The 12,141-nt window shown below is 38.2% G+C and overlaps 1 pseudogene across 1 annotated transcript; it reads left to right on the top strand.

Moving 5' to 3' along the window:
* Positions 1–4,053: 4,053 nt before the first annotated feature.
* On the top strand, positions 4,054–5,320 carry LOC308278882 (histone-binding protein RBBP4-like; annotated as a pseudogene). The gene has a single exon. The product of its transcript is annotated as a histone-binding protein RBBP4-like (transcript).
* The last annotated feature ends 6,821 nt before the right edge of the window (positions 5,321–12,141 follow it).

Genomic DNA, 12,141 nt, shown 5'->3' with positions numbered 1-12,141 from the left:
AAAAAAATCAGAATAGCCAAAGTAGTTCTCAGCAACAAAAAAACATCTAAGAGGAATCATAATACCTGAATTTAAATATACTAAAAATCTATAGTAATAAAAACAGCATGGTACTAGCTCAAACACAGATACATAGACCAATGGAACAGAAAAGAAGACTCAGAAATCCACAAGCATACAATCAATTGATTTTTGACACGGGGGCCAGTATACAATTATGGTCAAGGTAGAATATACCAATTGTAACAATTTATACTACACAGGGACAAAATGACAAGTATATAAATATAAATAAATTTAAAAAGAATCTGGGCATGGTAGTGACACATTTCTAATTCCAGTACCTTAGAGGCTGAGACAGGAGGATCACAAGTTCAAAGCCAGCCTTAACAGCTTTGTGAGGCACTCCACAGCTTAGTGAGACGCCATTTAAACATAAATAAAAAATAAAAAAATAGGACTGTGGGTGTAGCTGGGTGGTAGAATGCCCCTAGGTTAAATCCTCAGTTCAGAAAGGATGAAGAAAGAAAGAAAATAAAGGAAAGAAAGAAATGAAGAAAGGATGAAAGGAAGGAAGGAAGGAAGGAAGAAAGGAAGAAAGAAAGAAAGAAAGAAAGAAAGAAAGAAAGAAAGAAAGAAAGAAAGAAAGAAAGAAAGAAAGAAAGAAAAGTACTGGTAATACTGAAATACTGTGACAGAGTCATCTAGTCATAACAGATCATTTCAAATGTAAGTAATAGTAATAGTAAGGTAGAAATATAAAAACATATACTTGACATTCAAAAATGAGTCAGAAGCAAGAATTATTAAAGACCCGGTAGGAATAGGCAGGTAGTACTGATGAGAGAGAGAGAGAGAGAGAGAGAGAGAGAGAGAGAGAGAGAGAGAGAGAGAGAGAAAAGAATAGGTATATACTCCTTAGGGTTAAACTGGTGAGCAAATTTAAATGGCAACTGAAATTTTTATTTAGATAGAATCCTATATTTTATTTCAGAGATACTAAAGTGTAAGGGTGTTGAAAATAAATTTATAAGGTAATAGAGGTCTGAAAAACTAGGGAAACATAAAAAGCTCTTGAGACATTTTTAAGTAATTTTAACTCAGAATATTCTCAAACTCAGTGGACAATAAAGGGGCATTAGTTAATTTTATTTTTATGGATCATATTGAAAATGGCATACATTCAGACTGTGCTTGGTGCCCACTTCCCCTTTCCTACTCCCAACAGTGAGTGTCCAGGCTGACTATGCTACATTCATACTTTTACACATATTCAGATGTAGCTCCTCCATTAATCAACCTCAGCCTTCTTCATCTCCTACCCTTCCTTTATAGCTTTGCTGAGGTTTTTCCTTCATTATCTGGAGTCCCTCTGGCATTCATAATAGTCCCTAGTTTGAGCATATTAGAGAAAATATATGTCCCTTCTCTTTCTGTGCTTGGCTGTTCTAACTGAAATAATGTTCTCCAGGTCTTTTCTTCTTCTTGTGAATTGCATTGTTCTTCTTTATTGCTGAGTAGAATTCCATTGTGTGTATTTCCCAAAATTTTGCAATCCATTCATCTGTTGATGGAGACCTAGGTTGGTTCCATATTTGGGCTATTACAAATTATGTGGCTATCAGCATGGATATGCATTAATTAATTTTAAAACAAAGTATAAAACATTGGAGCAGTGCATAACAAATATCAATTTGTTGAGCTGTACAAGGAAGGATGAAACAAAAATAGTTTGGAGACAGATGTACAAGTCATACAGAATAAAATATTAATTTGTACTAATATGATAAATGGAAAAGAGAGAACAAGAATGAAGAAAACACAGAGAGATCAAAATTGCAATAATTAATAATTTGTCGAAATTGAAAGAAAATGAAAAGCAGAAAAATATTTTTGTAGTTATTAAATTAGTAGCAATAGTTTAAAAAAATAGAAATAATTAAAACCAAAAAACAAATACTAAATTTGATTTTTTTTATTTACTTGCAGGCATAAATAATGAAGAAAGTGCCCACATAGAGGTACTTGTCATGAATTTAGATCACTAGATATAAAATTTACTTTTAGAGTTAGTATGCAAAATTTAAACAAGAGATATTATACCTAAATAAAATCTCCAAGGAAAGATAAAGGGAAAAATAAAGATATTTTATTTCAGGAAGATGAAGATGAATAAAGGGTAGTAAGGTAGATGGAGAAAGAATATTCATCAGAAAAGGAACAAAAATAGAATGAAATACAATCTAAGAAATCATAATTTTTAATATAATGCAATTTGGAGTGGCAAATGTTTCCCAGAGAGGAAAAAATGAGACTTTTTTGTTTTGATGAAACTATAGGCACAGACAGTAATTCAGAGTATTCAGTAATGTGAGCTTCTATCACATTTTCTCTAAGGTAATCCACCCCATAAAAAAGTACAAATAAGAAAACAAAGGATAGAAGAAAAACTCAGAATAAAAGGACCTTTACCAATCTAGGAACTGACATCTTTTTAACATATGTTTCAAATATAAGTTCATAATTTATTTATAACCTTTAGTAGATAAATTAATCAAATTGCATCCTCATTTCTCAATCCTGGTTATTCAATAGAAAATTTCATAACTATTTTAAGTTTTGCTTCTCAAATTACAGTGAGAGGAAAATTTCTGTTGCATTTCATATATGATCTAGTCTTACAACCGTCATATTTTGACTCCTGCAGAATTAAATGTTTATTTATAACCTGTCTTTGTTTATATATAAATTTATTTCTAATAGATTCTTTTATCTATCACACAAGGATATTGAAAACTATGCTGAAGTAAAAAAGAGATAGTTTTAGTTCAAATTTTAGCTGCTAAAGTTGAAAATACTTTCAGTAGAAAAAAATAAATTTATCTTCCTGTGATATGTAAATCTACTCTAATGCTAAAACATGCAAAATGTATTAATTTATATAAGGAGATACATTATATTTGCAAAGTAAAATCAAATTGTCTGACATAATAAATAATAAATTATGGCTATTGTGCTTATTAATAATTACAATTATTATTGTGTGTATATTATTTCAGAATATATTATTTGTACCACATTAAAAAAATAAAACAATATGCTGTACTTTTCCTTTTTACTTAATGCCAACAAGCTCTATAACATCTCAAATTTGAAAATTAAGTATTCACATAGGCTATCTGATTGATTCACAGAAATACTTTAAAGCACCGAAAAATCAATATTAACTAAATTTCAAAAACATAAATCCAGCTGGGCATGGTGGCTCACGCTTGTCATTCCAGCATTCCAGAGGCTGAGACCAGAGGATCACGGTTCGGGGACAGTCTCAACTACTTAGTGAGGCCCTATTTCAAAATAAAGAGTAAAAAATAGGGCAGGGGGTGTAGCTTGGAGGTCAAATGCCTCTGGGTTCCATCCCCAGACCTGTAAAAAACAAACAAACAAAAACATAAACCCAAATGCAAAATGGCTGTTATTTTTCTCTTAAGAAAATCTTACCTTTAAAGGTAAGATTAGTACAGACCCAGGGTTTGAGCCACAACAACTAAAAACAAATTAAATAAAACTGAAAGTATAATATCCATTTTTGTATTTCCATCTTCATTTAATTACTTTATATAATTCTTAGAGCTATTACACAAATTATGGACTTTTCTATTACATTAATTTTTCCATCTAATGTTATAGCCAATGCAAATTTTTGGCCATGGGAACAATTATAGAAGAATAAATGAAGTGCTCTTAAGTTATACATTTAGAGAAACTCAAAAGTGATATTTAATTTATAAAATAAGTGCCATCAGAAAATATGTCAAGATTTTACTTTCCTGTAATTTGTATTTTATTTTGTAGATTCCATATTTTAAGTAATACATTTGAATATATCAGAACAAATATACACTTGCATGTTTCCTGACCATAACATAATCTCAAAAGAGCAATGTTTTATATTTTTAAAAAATCAGAATAGAGGCCGCGCGCGGGGAGCGAGCGCTCGCAGCCTCCCCGCCCCTCCCACAACGTACGACCCTGGGATCCCAGAGTAGCCCACCGCCATGGCCGACAAGGAAGCCGCCTTTGACGACGCAGTGGAAGAATGTGTGATCAACGAGGAGTACAAAATATGGAAAAAGAACACCCCTTTTCTGTATGATTTGGTGATGACCCATGCTCTGGAATGGCCCAGCCTAACTGCACAGTGGCTCCCAGATGTAACTAGACCAGAAGGGAAAGATTTCAGCATTCATCGACTTGTCCTGGGGACACATACGTCGGATGAGCAGAACCACCTCGTGATAGCCAGCGTACAGCTCCCTAATGATGATGCGCAGTTCGACGCATCACACTACGACAGTGAGAAAGGAGAATTTGGAGGCTTTGGCTCGGTTAGTGGGAAAATTGAAATAGAAATCAAGATCAACCATGAAGGAGAAGTAAACCGGGCCCGCTATATGCCCCAGAACCCTTGTATCATCGCGACAAAGACTCCATCGAGTGATGTGCTTGTTTTTGACTATACAAAACATCCTTCTAAACCAGACCCTTCTGGAGAGTGCAACCCAGATTTGCGTCTCCGTGGACATCAGAAGGAAGGCTATGGGCTTTCTTGGAACCCAAATCTCAGTGGGCACTTACTTAGTGCTTCAGATGACCACACCATCTGCCTATGGGACATCAGTGCCGTTCCAAAGGAAGGAAAAGTGGTCGATGCAAAGACCATCTTTACAGGACATACAGCAGTAGTAGAAGATGTTTCCTGGCATCTGCTCCATGAGTCTCTGTTTGGGTCAGTTGCTGATGATCAGAAACTTATGATTTGGGATACTCGTCCAAACAATACTTCCAAGCCAAGCCATTCAATTGATGCTCACACCTCTCTTTCAATCCTTATAGTGAAATCATTCTTGCTACAGGATCAGCTGACAAGACTGTTGCCTTATGGGATCTGAGAAATCTGAAGCTTAAGTTGCATTCCTTTGAATCACATAAGGATGAAATATTCCAGGTTCAGTGGTCGCCTCACAATGAGACTATTTTGGCTTCCAGTGGTACTGATCGTAGGCTCAATGTCTGGGATTTAAGTAAAATTGGAGAGGAACAGTCCCCAGAAGATGCAGAAGATGGCCCACCAGAATTGTTGTTTATTCATGGTGGTCACACTGCCAAAATATCCGATTTCTCCTGGAATCCCAATGAACCTTGGGTGATTTGTTCTGTATCAGAAGACAATATCATGCAAGTATGGCAGATGGCAGAGAACATTTATAATGATGAAGATCCTGAAGGAAGCGTGGATCCAGAAGGACAAGGATCTTAAATGTCTGACCTTGTGATTTTTAGACTCCCCTTTTTTTCCTCTCAACCCTGAGATTGATTTAACACTGGTTTTGAGACAGACTTTGTTCAGTGATCCCTTTATTACAAGTACCACCGACAATGCTATTAACCCAAACAGTGGGTGTTTTCTAAATATTAACTTGGGTACTTGATTCAACAAAGCCAGACTTATATTTAAATTTTCTTTAGGAATTTTGTAGTAAAAAAACCCAGGTCTAAAGTAGCTACAGAAAGCGGAATATTATGTGTGGTTATTTTTCTTCTCAAGCTATATCCCCAAGTTTGTCAGACTCATTTAAGTAAAGGCTAGACTGTGTAAGGAATAGAGCCAGGTGAGGTGGTGTCAGAGCCATGAAGTATAAATACTGCAAGATGACTTTTTTACTCAGGAATTAGGGGAGATTCAAGTCAGTATAGATTCTTACTCTAAAATTGTCACATCTGACTTTCCAGAACGCACATTTTCCTATAAAAACCAGTCTTTTGGTTTCTTCAGTTAAGTCAAAACTACATGTACCTCCTTCCCCATATATTTTTGCTTGTTAGTGTATTTCTTGCTGTTTTCATATTATTCACTTCCTATCTGTGAAATGGTTTTTGTTGTGTTTTTTTTAACTTGGGACCACCAAGTTGTAAAGATGTATGTTTTTACCTGACAGTTGTACCACAGGTGGACTGTCATGTTGAGAAGGGTGAATTGATAGCTTGTATTTGTCTTGAAAATTAAATTAATCCTTGATAAGAGTTGCAATTTTTTTAGGAGTTAGTCCTTGACCACTAGGTTTGATACCATCTCCATTTTGGGTGACCCGTTTCACCAGCAGGCCTGTTACTCTCCATGACTAACTGTGTAAGTGCTTATAATGGAATAAATTGCTTTTCTACATAAAAAAATAAAATAAAAAATAAAAAAATAAAAAATCAAAGTAGATTCATTTACTTTTTCTGAGTCTCAAAGATCACTTTGTTAAAGCCCTTTTCTAAGCTGTCATAGTGTCTGTGTTTGTGACTTGACTATGATTATTCAATGCATAGTCGTGTGAGTTGATGCACTGAGCTCCTACTGTAATAAAGGAAAGATTAAAGACATAGAATGTCATATTATTCTAATAAAGACATCTCAGGACATATAAATTTAGGGAGTTGGTAATACTTTTAATTTAATTTTTCTCATTAAGCTTCCATAATAATCTATATTATGGCAAAATACTAAGAAAGTTCATAAGCCTCTACACATACACACACACACACACACACAAACACACACACACACACAAACACACACACTTGATGGTTTGTTTGGATTATCAACTTGACTGGATTATGAAACACCTGAGATTATATGATTCTTGGAATGTTGATGAATTTATTGGTTTATTTTATAGCTGATTGAAGGGGAAGTCCTTCCCTGAATGTAGGCACTATGATTCTGATAGACTCAGGACATGGAGAAAAGAAGGAGCAAGCCCTGTGAATGCACACGTTCTTCTTCCTGAACAGTGTATGTGCTCTCATCTGAGATATAAGCCTTCAGCTCTTCAAACTGAACCTTCACAATTGTTTCTTCAGAGAGTGTCCTGGCCATTTCATCTTGGACTGAAAAATTGAATTGGTCATTCAATTTTGAGACTCCAACTCTTGAAACACTCAAGTAGCTGCTGATTCCTCCAGGTTTCTATGTGCAGTCAGTACGTTGGGACTACATTGCTTTGGACTGTAAGCTATTTTGATAAATCTCCTTTTACCATATACATTCCCTATGAGTTCTGTTATTACAATAAATTCTAACCAGCATACACACACACACACGCACACACACACAAACACACACACACACACACACACACACACACACACACACACACACACTTAAAATTTTTACCTAAGTTCTGGAATTGAGTAAATTGAGTTTGGCATGATGAAATCCCATCCATTATCTTCAGCTTACAATTCAAGTATTCTCTATACAGTCTCTCAGTTCATAGCTTCTGCCAGTATTAGGGTAGGTTTTCTTCAGATAATACTTTTTTACATCTGGGCCTCTAAATAACATTGAAATGACTAAAATTAGTTGCTACTTGACAATAAAATCTTGAATAGATGGAGGAAAGCAAAAATACGTATAAATTTGGCACATAACATTTCTTTGATAGGTATATGAATAGCTAAAACATGATTGTATTTGTTTATGTCTTTTTCATATAAATTTACAAAGGTACAGCAGTTTGCTTTTGTATTTTCTTTTATAATTAAAGCAAACATGAAAGCAATTACATCTACATTTTAAATATTTACTTGTGTCGGGAAACCTGCCCGACAGCTGACGGGGCTTGGCGAGATGATGAGTACCGGACGACTCGAACACAAACCCACGAGCCGGGAGTCAAGTCAAGCGAGATCTCATTTATTTCTCTCCAAGCAGTTCTTTATATAGCACCAAGCCACAAGGGGAATTTAGCCTAGCCTATCCGGGATAAGGATCGCTATCAGGCCGAATCTTCTTAGGCTTAGGCGCTATATAGACACACCCTAATCTTCTTAGGCTTAGGCGCTATATAGACACACCCTATTACTTAAAGCTTTGCCTTAGGCCATAGGCCGCTCAGGCCAAATCTTCTTAGGTGCTGTATAGACACACCCCATCATATCCCCCTTTTTCTTTTATTTTATCGGGACTGTGCCTGTCTTAGGTCGTTCCCATCGAGTACCATGAATTACCCGTCATTGGATAGTACAGATCATGCTGTACTTCCTGTCTTAGGTTTCCATGGCCCCTGGGAATCTTACCTGTCATTGGCTACCAGCCCTTCAACATGCTTTGATTTTCCCCATCTGGGGAAATTGTAAGGTGGGAGAGGGGTGGTCGTATTCAGAGCGCCAATCCTAAGATTTATTTTCTGTGCTGGCAAGTCTTTGGTAATGCACTTCTATTAAAATCACAGGGGTCTACGATGCACAAAACTATGATAAATAGCAAGGGGCCCAACAAAGGAAGAAAATAGGGCAAAAGTCCATGAAAGCCGGTCTAGAACGGATCCTCCTGAAGATCTCCTCGCCACCTCTCCAGATCATGTTGGAGCTGCTTAATCTTATCTTGTTCCTGCAAAAACAAGCAGATGCCTCTCTTTTCGGCTATTAATAAATCTAATATCCATCTTTTTGTGATATCACATAGGCTAGGGAATCTAATTGGGCTTGTAAGTCTCAGACAATTTCTGAGATAGACTTAACACCATCAATTATTCGGAGGGAGTCTCCTATGTAACTCAAAGGCCATCCCAAGGCCAGCCACACCCATGGCAGTTCTGGCAGTAACCTCCAGGCCTACCACACCCATGGCAGTTCTGGCAGTAATCTCCAGGCCTACCACACCCATGGCAGTTCTGGCAGTAATCTCCAGGCCGATTAAGAGCAGAATGGCTTGTACTGCTCTCCTTTTTCACCCCCCCCAATCAAAAAAAAGGGGGGGGGGGGATGGGCATTGATTTCTCCTCAAGGATAATATTTATATCGGAGAGCAGGGAGGCAAGGGAGCAAAGGCCTGCATTTAATATTTCCCTTGCCTTACCTGCGTCTCCAAAGCCTGGCATACTATACCGTATTTGCAGGTACAGGATGACGAACATTAGGGTTTTCATGACTATCTTCTTTTAAAATAAAAAACAAAGGACTAATTTCAGGGATTTCCTCTTCCCTGGAATCATAATTACCAGTTATTGTAGGCAGGTGTTTGATATCTCTTGCTGGGACCCAAAGTGGTCTTTTATCATCATAGGGGAAGACACACCCAAAGCCCCTTCCTGCAGTTATGAGGGGATCTGGGCCCCTCCACATTCCTGTCAGGGGATCTCTCCATTTTACTTTGATGGAGGAAAAGGGAATCTCTGTGGTCCAATGCCGATGAAAAGGGGACAGGTTGGAGTCTTTTGAAAAATTTAAAATATTTAGGGTTAATAATGCATTTCTTAATTGATCATGTGGGGGTAGCGACTCCCCCTTTTGTTTTTGTAATTGAACTTTTAGGGTATGATTATATTTTTCTATTAAAGCTTGTCCTTTTGGGTTATATGGAATGCCTGTAGTATGAATAATTTTCCACAATTGAAGGAAGGAGGCGAAATGTTGACTAATAAAACAAGGGCCATTATCAGTTTTTATTTGTTCGGGAATACCAAGAATAGCAAAACATTGAAGAAGGTGATTTATAGCATGTTTTGTCTTTTCACCCGAATGAGCTGGGGCCCAGGCAGCCCTGGAATAGGTATCTTGCAGGGCTAGGGAGCTAAAATCATTTAAAATATATTTAAAAAACATAATAAGCCATTCACAATAAAACATTTAAATATCCCTATTACTGGTACCAGTATTTTAATATAAAATATAATAAAAACAAGGGAATTGCAATTCCAAAAGCACACATCCTCTACTTTCACTCATTTTATACTCCCACAGACCTGTCCTTTTTATATTTACATATGACTAGGATCCGTAATATTCAGTTTTAGATTTTATATCAGATTTAAATCTGTGCTGTTTAGCCACAGATTTAAACATTTCCTCTTGGGGGAAGGGAATCCTTTTTCAAGGAGCTTCAGCCTGATAAGAGGGACAAGACAACTTAAATACCTTTTTAACTTTACAGCACAGGCCTGCTAGATGTAGTTTCCTCCCCGCTTTCTCATTGGATGAGTGAAGAGTAGGATGCTGACAGAACTTCTCTCTGGGGCTGGAAGAAATCTTCCAGCGGCCGCCCCCAGGGCAGTTTGCTCAGCCTCCCACCAGTTCACTGTCCAAGGTCTAATTAAAAGGCAAATTAAACACACAAAATAAATGCACAGTACTGAAAAATCTTTTTCTTATGCAATCTGATGCAGAACAGAGGCCAGAAGCTTTCTCCAACCCACACCTCATTTTTTTTTTTCTTCAACAGCCTATCACAACCACCATACATAAAACAAACTAATAACAAATACCACCTTCTCATGGGGCAACTATTCCAACACTATCACCTTAAACAAAACACTAAAAGCACCATAGAAGACAAAACAGTATCATAAAACTTTTACCATGCCAAAAAAAATGCCACCTCAAACAAACAGAACACAGAACATCATTTTTACCTTCCCCAAGGACAGCCGGGGTTCCTTGCCCCATTGCCAAAATTAAACACAAAAAAGAGAAAACAAACCAAACAAATCCACACGCACACCAACTTTTTAACACTAAAGCTTTGTAATCTACTAAATTAAAGCTGTTAATACAGATATCTAACAAACTATCCTACTAAAAAGAATTATTTACAACCCAACTGGTACAAGCATCCTGATAAGAAACACTCAAAAAATGACACTTAAATGAACCAGACAAAGAGACACAATTGGCCCTTAACCAAACTCAAGATGAAGCCTCACCTCTCACCGAAAAACTCCCAAAACCAGTCGAAGAAACACAATTAGCACACAAAATGGAGCCCCTCCTCTTTCCGAGAAACTCCTAAGACCAGACACAATTGGCCACCTCTGGCAAGTGGCCCCAGATGGCACCCTTCATGCGGTACTCAAACCCACAATCGCTTGGCACCCAGATGGCTGAGAGTGGGACTCTAACCCACGATCCTCAGACCCAGATGGGACGTTTCCGAGCATCCTCGGAGGTCCCCAGACTTCCTGGGACGTCTCCCAGGGTGGCAGTCGGTTATCATGGACACATCTGTCGTAACCCTCCTTGCGTATGGGACTCTAAACCACAATTGATCAGACAAGGAGTTCTGCGCCAGTGAGCACCACTGGTGCAGACAACTGCAAATACCAGAAGGCAGCTGCTTACCACTATAACAGAAACCAAAAGTATAAAAACCAAAAATTACAGAAATTAACACAGCCGGCAACAGGAGACAAACAAGACAGAGACAAACAGATACAAGTCTTACCTCCAAGGGGTGTCTCGTGGAACTTGGGTGGTCGCCTTTCCCGGCCAATGCACCAAATGAAAGACCCCCGCAGAGGGGAGACCCTCAATCAGCCTTGGGATAAGCGACGTCAAGAACACACGAGAGATTTTATTTTCCTTGATGCAAAAGCAAAAGGTAAAGATTTATTAGGGAGCCAGTGCACTGGGGCCGACTCGTATAGGAGTTCAGCCCCGAGCGACTAAAATTGAGGGTATTTATAGGGAAAAGACCACCAGTTATGGGGGGTTTAGGCCAAGTTACATGCATTTAACTATTAGCTGGCTGTTTTAACTATTAGCTGGCTGCTAGGGGCTTATGATTTTTCTTCTAAATGGAGCCTTTCAATTTGAGGATATTTGTGTTTTAATCCTCTCCCCATGGCCTTTTCTACAGATAGGGCTTGAACTTTTGTGTAGGCCATCACCTGTCCCTTTTGAACGGCACTCACCCATCTCCTTAGGACTTATTGTCCCATGTGCGATTGCTGTTGTTCCAGCATGCCAGAGACTGTTTACCTTGGAGACCTGCTGTGGCCCAGTGCGAAATTTACACCCTTTCCCCCTGATTTTCAAGGGCCTGAGAAAGCTCGCTGGACGCCACCGGAACCGCGATGCTTTCCAAGGCACAGGCCCCTCTCTTGGGGCGAGCCCATTCCAGGGCGCCCTGCTCTTTACAAAGAAAAGAGAACTCTCCGCGGTGCTCCCGCCGGCTTCTCCGGGATCGGTCGCGTTACCGCACTGGATGCCTCGCGGCGACCATCTCTGCCACTTCGGATTTGGGGATCTGAACCCGATTCGCTTTCGATCGGCTCTAGTATCAATTAAATATTTAGAATTTTTATCTCCAATTGT

This window comes from Muscardinus avellanarius (assembly GCF_963383645.1).
Source record: "Muscardinus avellanarius genome assembly, chromosome: 1".
NCBI lineage: Eukaryota > Metazoa > Chordata > Mammalia > Rodentia > Gliridae > Muscardinus > Muscardinus avellanarius.
The sequence above is the reverse complement of the archived record's forward strand: the minus strand, read 5'-3'. Positions and strand labels throughout refer to the sequence as shown.